This window comes from Gavialis gangeticus, unplaced genomic scaffold (assembly GCF_001723915.1).
Source record: "Gavialis gangeticus isolate Ggan-Ray unplaced genomic scaffold, GavGan_comp1, whole genome shotgun sequence".
Classification (NCBI taxonomy): Eukaryota; Metazoa; Chordata; order Crocodylia; family Gavialidae; genus Gavialis; species Gavialis gangeticus.
The window spans coordinates 103,646,072-103,653,024 of record NW_017729031.1 but is presented as its reverse complement, the minus strand read 5'-3'; positions in this window follow the sequence as shown (position 1 = coordinate 103,653,024).

Below are 6,953 nucleotides of genomic sequence, written 5' to 3'. Positions count from 1 at the left end.
CCTTTCCGACCCTGCTTCTATGATTCTATGATATCAGATTCACCCAAAGAACTTTGTCTACATAGAATCATAGGAACTTAGGGCTGGGATTTGCCTCAGGCCCCACACCAGACCCAACCCAAGGTGGGTGTGGGGCCCGGGGCAAATCAACTCATGCAGGGACCTGGACCCACCCCCTCCCCAATCCCACGTGCCCTGGATGTGAAGAAGCATGCTGGTGGTGTGGGGGGGTAGTGGGTGGCTGGACACAAAGCGGGTGGCAGCAGTGCAGAATAGCCATGGCTACTCTGCCTGGCTCCATGGGGCACCCCAAAGCACAGGGCCTGGGGCGGTCACCCCAATTTGTACCCCACTAGGGATGGACCTGGCTGCTGCTGGCCCCAGGCAGCAGAACCAGCCTCCTGCACCACCGGGAGGGCTGCAGGGGTTGTGTGGGACTCCTCCTAGGGGTGCAGGCCACCGATTTGCCTGCCGGCTGACAGGAGTCTGGTGTTGCTGCCTGGGGCCAGTGGCAGCACCCATCTTCCCGGCACTGGGTGCAGAATAGCCTATGGGCGAAACGTCAAAATAGCATCGAAACAGGAAACAGTTTCAAGGAAACAAAATGGAACAGTGCTTTTGAAATGAAACAAAACTCGAGATGAAACTGTTCCATCAAAACGTGGAAATGGAAGTCAAAGCGGAACGGTGCTGTTTTGCACAGCCCTAATAATGAAATACACGAGTGTAAGTTATGTGCCCCAGCCCCCTCACCATTTTTGTTGTCCTCTGCTGGACTCTTCAGTTTGTCCACATCCTTTCTGTAGTGGGGGGGCCCAAAATTGAACACAGTACTTCAGATGTGGTCTCACCAGTGCTAAATAGAGGGGAATAATTACTTCCCTTGACTTACTGGCAACACACCTACCAATGCAGCCCAGGATGCCGTTAGCCTTCTTGGCAACTAGGGCACACTGCTGGCTCATATTCAGCTTATTGCCCACTGTAACCCCCAGGTCCTTTTCAGCAGAGCTCCTGCCCAGGCCAGTCAGTCCCCAGCCTGTACTGGTGCATGGGATTGTTCTGTCCTAAGTTCAGGACTTTGCACTTGTCCTTGTTGAACCTCATGAGATGCCTTTTGGCCCAATCCTCCAATTTGTCCTGGTCACTCTGACTCTTAGCCCTACCCTCCACCATATCTAATACCACCCCCTGCCCCCCAAGCCTGGTGTCATCTGCAGACTTGCTGAGGGTGCAATCTATGCCATTTTCCAGGTTGTTGATGAAGACATTGAACAAAACCAGCCTCAGGACCAACCCCTGGGACACTCCACTTGATACCAGCTGCCAACTGGACATCAAGACATTGATTACTACCCTCTGAGCCTGATGCTCCATCCAGTTTTCTATCCACCTTACAGTCCATTCATCTAGCCCATACTTCCTTAACTTGCCCGCGAGAATGTTGTGGACAACTGTATCAAAAGCCTTGCTAAAATCAAGGTACACCACATCCACTGGTCTTCCCGCATTGACAGAGCCAGTCATCTCATCATAGAAGGCAGTCATGTTGGTCATGCATGACTTGCCCTTGGCGAATCCATGCTGATTATTCCTAATTACCTTCTTCTCCTCCAAGTGCTTGTAAATGGATTCCTTAAGGATCTTCTTCATGATTTTTCCAGGGACTGAATAGAGGCTGACTGATCTGTAGTTCCTTGCATCTTCTTTTTTCTCATTCTTAAATATGGGCATTATGTTTGCCCTTTTCCAATCGTCCAGGGCCTCTCCTGATCGCCATGAGTTTTCAGAGATGATGGCCAATTGCTCTGCAATTACATCAGCCAACTCTCTCAGCACCTTTGCATGCATCCCATCCGGCCCCATGGACTTGTACTTACTCAACTTTTCTAAGCTTCCCTAGGAGGTAAACCCATGGTTGGCAACACTTTAGTGGCTGCTGTTCTGCCCTCTTCCCCCCACACCCATTTTGTATCCAGTTCTGCCCCGGCTGCCAGAGCTGCTGGAAGGTATGAAGCTGGGGTGGGAGAGTGAGGCACCCCTTGGCTACATTCCAGTGTCCCTTTTCTAAAAAGCACCTGGGACTTGTGTGGCACTTGCCCACCCCTGGTTACCTGGCTTCTGTGTATGTTTTGTTGTATTTAAACTGAAATGTTTTCTAAGTTATGTAGGACAGTTGTACCATAGAGGCTAGGGACATAAATTACACATAAATGATCAGATTGGTTTAAATCTGTGGTCAGAATAAGTGTTTGGAAACTGGTTCAGACCTGTAACACAACAGACGTTCACTACACATAAACCACTTTCAAAATGGCTGAAACTGGTTTAAGACAAACTTGGATGGATGTATTATCAGAAACAACTGATTTAGATTAAATTGGTTGATTGAACTTCCAGATTCAAATTAACTCACAGTCCCTCAGCAACCCAGGATGCTTTACACATCCCTTGCAAACTGCTTCCCTTACAGGGTGGGTAGGCTAGCTTTGGCCCAAGCTGTCTGCTGCACAGAGCAGGAAAGCATGCTCTAGCACCCTCCAGTTTCTGGCCTGGGCCACTGAAGGCATGTGTCTGCATTTTCAGAATTAAAAGTGAGTGTCTGTTCACTAGCTTATCGGTTCAATCTACTCAGTTTAGATTAACCAGCAAAGATTTAATCAATTCAACCTCAGGCTTTTTGACTGTCTGTACTTAGCCAAAATGCCTGCAGGCTGTACTTTTCTGTTGCATCTGTATGGTCTTCATGGAGTTTAAAAAGCACGCACTGCAACATAATGAGTCTGAGCATTCACAAATGTGTTTATCCCTTCAGTGCTCAGATATTCTTATTCTAATGACCACTAGCTTTGGAACAGAAGAAATTTTCAAAAGCAGCCTCTTAGTTTGGATATCTCTGGTCATGGATATCTAAATTAGATGCTTTTGTCTTGCAATGGTGGCTGAAATCTTTGGGAGATCTGAGCAGTTCTGAAACATGGCTATAGCACATCAAGTTGGGCCCCACCCCAAATCAGAATTGTCTTTTGAAAACAGTCTCCTAAATGTCTGGAGTTGCTGTAGCCCAGTTTTGAAAGCTCTTATTCTCGTGTGCACTGCCTGAGTGAGCCCACTCAGGTTCTTAAAACTTCCCAGTCATATTGCTTTCTCTTTCATTCTAGCTGCCTCCTGATTCTGCCCCTCTGTTAACCAGCCTCCTCCATATGCATGTTGCTTATCATTTTACTTGGAAAATACAACGATAAAGCATAATTAGTATTAATGATGTGAGAGATTGAGTTTCTTATTTGTATTAATTGCTGATTAATGCTTTAAATATCTCTAGCACTTACAAGTATTTTGAATTAGACATATTCCTTTCTCTAGTGTCTTCTCAGAGGGGGGCTCTTACTGACAGGCATTGACTCAACCAGAGTACAAAGTCAAGTTGTTTATATGTTCAGGATGTGTTACTGAAAAACAGGGAAAACACTGAAGGAGTCTCCTTAAGGGGGAAGAATTATTTCACAGCCAGGGCTACACAGAAGTTTATGTTTAGACTTTAAATAAAAATCATGACTGTTGAGCTAGAGGTGGCTCATGGGAGCTCACATGAACCTCTTGTTAGCAGAAACAGCCCAGGGCCCAGTACAGAAGGATCTCCATTTTCATTTTAACAAAAATTATAAATTTAAAGCAGACATACACACACACATGTGAAGCTGAATGTGTGTGTGCGCGTGCGTGTGTGCGCATGTAAGGCAGCTCCAACTACCCCTCTTTTTTTTCTCTTTTTTTCTATTTTTTTGCACAAAGAGCCTGAGAAAGAGATAAAAACAAACCTTTAGGTCTGAAATGACTGAGCCCTTAGCTCTACTTCAATAGCAGGAGGTTCAGAAAATTCTCCTGTTCATTCTGATATGCCATGAATCATTTAAGTTTCACTTAAATGTGTTGTGCATCATCTTGCCTATGAATCTTTCCTATGAATTGCCACTAACTCCAAAGTCCAGCTCTGTGCATAGCAGTGTGCTTACAGTTGGTGGGACTCAGTGGCTGTTTTGAGATGCAAGGGGAAATAAAACATCATTACACAAGCTAGTTCAGGAATGCCAGTCTTCTCCATAGCCCTTCCTACACACACTTGTACCATTTGAACTATACTGCTGTAGTTTAAGCTGTATAACTTCCTCATAGCATCTGGATAGCATTTTACTGGTATGTTCATGCTTTACAGGAGGAAACAGCAGCTATATTTGTATAAACTGTCTTTATAGGTGCAGACAGAAATGACAACTTTTGCCTGATCTGGCCACAGAAAGCGTTTATAGCTTTGACCAAACACAAGTACATGGCTGCAAACAGCTTCAAAAATGGCCGATCAAGTGAAAATCTGACCCCTCATTGCATGAGGTATCAAATAAAGACATTTCAAAATGTAGCATCTTTTGTAACTTGTGTCTGCAGAGCTCACAGCCTGTTGCTGTTTTCAGAATGGGAGTGGGGAAAGGGAGTGGAGGGAATTCAGTCTGGGGTTTTTCAGTCCCTGCTGAAGGGGGGTGGGGGGGGGTTAACTCCAATAGTGAACTTTTGTTTGGTCTGCGGTAACAATGTAACTCAGAACACTTTGCAAAAATTGTTCTGAGTTACAGCTAGGAACTGCACTTCTGTCTGCACCCATATTTCTTGAATTTGCCCACAGTAGGAGTTGTACTGGTATGAACATTTTACACCCCCAACTGAAACGGATGCACTGGAACAAAAGCTGACTAGGCCTGAGGATCAGAACATATTTCAGATCCCCTTGTAATTATTTCATTGTTTTATCTAGGGCTCCTTTCAAAAAGGGTTTTTTAAAAACATTAATCAGTTCCCCTATCCTGTTACAAATGTGAAGGGGGCATATCAGGTGAGACAAGAGGAAGAGGGGTTGGTGTGGAAAGGTCTGGAGGAGGGATTTGAAAGAAAAGACAATCTTCAAGGCTCAAGACAGTTGAAATCCCCCCTCTCTCCAACATAATGCTAGGCATGGAAATGGTTGGTTTGAGGTTGTTTTTTGACTTTTTTCTGAGTATGTTCTAAAAAAAAGTATTAGACACTGTAGCAGTGAGCTCACACTTTTTTAAAACTGAACAGGAAAGTGAGTCTACTACAAATTGAAACTCAGTGCACAGGACAGCTAAATATGGGATATCCACCTATGAGGACTATGTGCTCTCTCAAAGTTCCACCTGTCTCAATGGATGGGATGGGCTTCCTACAACTCAGTGGGCACACACCTTCCAGCTTCCTTGCTTAACGTGTGCTTCCCCATGCATGCAGGGCTCAGGGGCAAGATCTACCTTTTAGGGACCCATACTATAATTAACAGCCTATACGCATATTACATAATTGTCATGCAAAGGTGGGGGAACCTGGCCAGTTTGGGTCGCCTGGGTGGCATTGTCCTAATGCCATCCTTGCGAAGCGTGCAGGCCTCTGGCTGAAATTGCAGTTGTGTCCTCTACCAACTTGTGCCCACCCTGCAAACAATGGGAAGGGTTTGGAATCAGTTTCTGACAGCCCATTCACAGTTCCTCTGAGCATATCCTAGTTACCCTATCTTGATGCACAAGGTTGAAGGGGGAGAATTGCACTCTCAATTTATCTGCCACAGGGGCTAGCAACCTACAGCCACTGGATCTGGCTCATGGAGACTGGGTGAGGGTAATAGGGGGGCTTTGGCAGTGTTTGCTGGCAGGGGGGCTTTGCCCATGCTATAGCTGGGTGTTGGGGTGAAGTGGTTGTGGCAGTGACAGCGCCCTAGTGCTGGCCCACCTTGGAGCCCACTGCCAGAAATATTGCCAGCCACTGCTCTAGCACATCACCTGTTTCGCTGTCCTGAACAGTTAAACTGCCCTCACTGGCAGGAAAAAGTCTCAAGAGATTTTCTGTGAAAGATATTATTTTAAATTAAAATATCTGCCACCAGGGTTCTGTTTTTCAAGTATGAAATGGCTCGGGGGTATCTCTGTCTCTGTATCAGAGAGACAGCTTTCGGTGGAAGCACTAGGCTCTGGATTCAATTTGTTAGAAAGGGAATTCATTCTTTTCTATCAAACTGATGCGTCTAATACTCATGGAGATGCTCTTATTAGTGGATGAAACTGAAGCAGATTTTCCATCTGGAAGGGTCTCATTCTAATTAGACCAAAGTGGGGAGACCAAAATTGCTCCCAGCTCTCTGCTAGTGATTTCAAGAAAGATTTGGTGGGTTGGGTAGCACTGAAGCTTAACTGTCCCCCCCACAGACATCCAGCCCACACTCCCTTGACATGCGATTACCCTAATGATCTTAGAGGTGTGACATTGCCGCCTCCTCAGTTCTCTGATTCTTAGCAAGGAATGAGATGGCACATTTTCCAGCCCATTTAACTTTCCTGCTTGATTGAATATTTTAAATAATTTATGAAGCTCACAAGTTTCATATCCAATAAATACACATTTTTCTATTTTTAAATCCTTTTGACCACCATAAGCCTGAAAAGCAGGCCAGAGGCAGAGAACAAGTACAGGCATGTCCATGGCATTTTACTATGGGAATAACATTCATACAGGATAATAATCAAGCATTAAGGCAGAGCTAAGAGCCCTGGGTTCCTTACTTCAGGCAAAGAGAAAAGATCAGCGTTTTCTACAGTGCACTGGCACAATTATTTTCCTTCTCCCTGATAATGCAGCAGTTCACAACAGCTGCTATCCAAAATGGCTTCTTTTATGTGGTGGATATGGGGGCAGAGTGATGTGGAGTGTGCAGAGCACTTTGCAATCTTCCAGGATAAGTCAAGTACAGTTAAATTCATGTTATGGGGTAGTCTGTAAATCATGGATGGGCAAAACACAGCCTGTGGGTGGATCTGGCCCACCGAAGGATTGTGTCTGGCCCACAATGAGTCCCTTTGTTCTGCCTGGCCCACGCATTGGGGAGCAGCCCA